The following is a 3,278-nucleotide window of genomic DNA, read 5'->3' as shown; positions in this document are numbered from 1 at the left end:
ATTGTAGATATACAGGTCAGTGTCTGACTTTACCTCTCCTTGGAATGTCTGATTCCAGGAATGTCTGATTCCAGCAAAAGTCACCTCAGCTGTAATATCTTGATCATAGGGACAAAGAATATGTAAAATCCTAAGGGACAGAAGCCTTCTTGAGACATTCACATCCAAAGCACCCGTGCCAAAAGGCATTCTTATACCCATCCACGCACCACAGATGCTGAAATATCCAGGGGGAAGGAATCTAAGAAGAAAGTGAAATTGGCAGTTGGAATAGATGAAGTTACTAATTAAATCAGCAGTGTAGTCAGGGCTGGAATTCAGTCTACTCCCCAAAAGGTTGAATTGTTTCCAGCCCGTAAGTGAGCACATGAAATGAGCAGACCAGTTACTGGGTTTCACACTTTCCAGATGAATGAGCCCATTTTTTTCCCTCTGTATAGGTAAGGGGATTACTAATCCTAAGCCAGGCACTACAGAGATAGTGCAGTAGTTAAAATTTGCTGCTCTTGCAGAATACTGGGTTCAGTTCCCAGCACCAACATTCTGCCTCATACTGCCTGTAACTCCAGTTGTAGTGAATCAAACGCAATCTTCTGGGAACTGTGGCCACCAGCCATACATGTGATACACATACATGCATGCACACACCCACACATATACATAGATTAAAAATAAATATATCTAAAACTACAATTCTAAGCCAATTTTTCTGGCTTTGGGGAACTTACTCTTGAGGATTAAGACCCTGACTTCCAATGTGTCAATGTCATTAGTGATAATTAAGGTGAAAAAACATGTTATAAACATGAGACTCTAATGCAGTGAGATTGAAGTCTAGAAGGGATCTGTGGAGAACTTCAGACTATTTTACACCATATACACATATATACATACACATATGTAATCATATACATACACATACACATACATATACAAACATATATTAAAGAAAACCTGTCTCTCTCTCACCTCCTCCATTTCTCCCTCACCCAATCTACCTGTTGTGTATCAGTCTCTCCGATGTAAAAACCAACCATAAGAAATCGGCAAAGCCGGAAGAATGCCCTCACCAGAACCCGATCATGCCAAAACTGTAATTTCAGACTTGTAGCTTGAACTGTGGAGGTCACTCCAGTCTACGATAGTCTTTATATATGTCTGATTTAACTAATACACACGTGTGTTGGACCCCAGCTTGGCCCTGGTTTGGGCCTTGAGGACAAACCCCAACCTGGCTTGAATTTTGAGATCGGTCTCAGTCACTTAGGTATCGGGGTGACTCCCTAAGATCTGTTTGGCCCTGCCTCTACCCCACCATTGATGAGGTAGAGCTTTGCCATTAGCCCTGTCAGTCACTCCATACACTCTTGTCACCCTTCCGTGAATCGGATGACATCTTTCTCCACCAAAAGTCCCCCTCCCTGTGTTCTGAACTTATATAAATAAGAGGCTAATGCCATAGAGTTGAGTTCCTGCTTAGACAGACGCCCGGCCAGGGTGTGTTTCTTTTGGGCCATCTACACTCTCCATCCTGCTCAGCTCCAGAGAGACCCCAGCGGACAGGGACCTCTCTCCTCTCACCTGGACCTGCACGCAAGGAGCTGGCACGTGTGCATGCATGCACAGACATACAGAAACACGCATGCATGCACGCACACACACACACACACACACACACACACACACACACACACACACACAGAGGCAATGAGGGGAGTAATAAATACAACTCAAAGCTGACTTCATAGAGTAGAGCCCAGGGAATAGGGCATAGATTTGAAATGGCATTTTTCTCATTAAATGTTCTCTAATTCCACTAAAATTAATATAAACGAAGCCAGAAGGGTAACATTAGGTAAGAGAACATAGGGGAAAGAGAGAACTCAGAAAAATTATGACATTGTGGTTTTTATTGAGAGGATCAGTGCTTGAAGTGGTAATCATCTGAATCTGGGGGCTCATTTGAGAAAGGGATGGGGAGCCCTCACATTCCTACAGCAAATGGGCACCATGCTCCTCTTACACCCACCCATACACAGTTGCTCTCAGTGGACACTGGGATTCCTTGCTCTTAAAATTAGAATTTTAAGTAAATCAGACGAAGCAGCCCTTTGCCACATCCCTCTGGAAACTATTCCAAAATCGAGCCGATCTCATTTTTTGAAAATGTTCCCTGAGTAATGGAAACAGGAGGGAGGGGGATGTGCTGCAGACCCCAAGTGCATCTTTCAACCACACTGGAATGTAGCATGCCCGATACACTTTTATAGTGGTTAGGATGGACATGGGAAAGATCTGGTAAATAAAATAATAAGTTCTGTGTCATTTTAAACCACTTCCACTACTAGACACTCTCAAAGACTGAATCATACAATGTTGGCAACATCGGGAAAGGCTGAATTCATATATCATTATATGGCATGTACCAACTATCAAATGGCTAGTTTTATCAGGTAATATAGCCTGGATGAATTTAGTTGGGAACATTCTACTGACCAAAGATGCATACCAAATAATAGCAAGGCATCTTCAAATCTTAAGATTTAATCCATATTTGTCTATATATCAGATGTAACTCTCAAGTTCAAAGTGGGTTTGAACATGGCTGTGGTTTTCTAGCTAATCCTTGCTATCAAAATCTTCTTCTTCCCATCATTTAAGCATCTATGTGTATTTCTTCGCTCCAAACTTTTTAACGTATCTATCTCATTTGCCTTCTACTAAAGCCGGTAACCCAAGTCATTCTGAAGGTCAGTACTTAAATATCTCAGCTACATGAGTGTCTGTATAAATGGCAGTAGAGTAAAGGGCTCCAAATGTTATTCTGGGTTCTGGCTATAGAAACATGTTTTTAGTTGATTCAGCATTAACATATTTTCACTACCCCTTACATCTCATATCCTAGTCTTGATTTCCTTTGATCTTCTTTCTTCTCATCTCTAAATCTAACTTCCAGTGTCTGTGTCTTTCTCTTGCTTTGATATAAAATGTCTCCTAAGAAGGCTCATTATTGGAAAGTTGATTCCAGCTGATGTTAGTAGTTTTGAATTTCCTGGAAACTTTGGGCATTAGTTTACCTTGGGCATGTCAATGGGTACTTTATCTTACCCTTGATCTCTCCTCTGTCTCTCTCACTCTCTCTCTGTATCTCTGTATTCATTGTTCATCTCTTAAACTGGATCTGTTTATCAAACCTTTGAAGATTCCTCAATTCAGGTGTGTGTGTGTGTGTGTGTGTGTGTGTGTGTGTGTGTCTGTGTGTGTGTGAAAGAGAGAGA

The sequence above is a fragment of the Mastomys coucha genome, unplaced genomic scaffold, assembly GCF_008632895.1.
Source record: "Mastomys coucha isolate ucsf_1 unplaced genomic scaffold, UCSF_Mcou_1 pScaffold18, whole genome shotgun sequence".
Taxonomy (NCBI): Eukaryota; Metazoa; Chordata; class Mammalia; order Rodentia; family Muridae; genus Mastomys; species Mastomys coucha.
The sequence above is the reverse complement of the archived record's forward strand: the minus strand, read 5'-3'. Positions refer to the sequence as shown.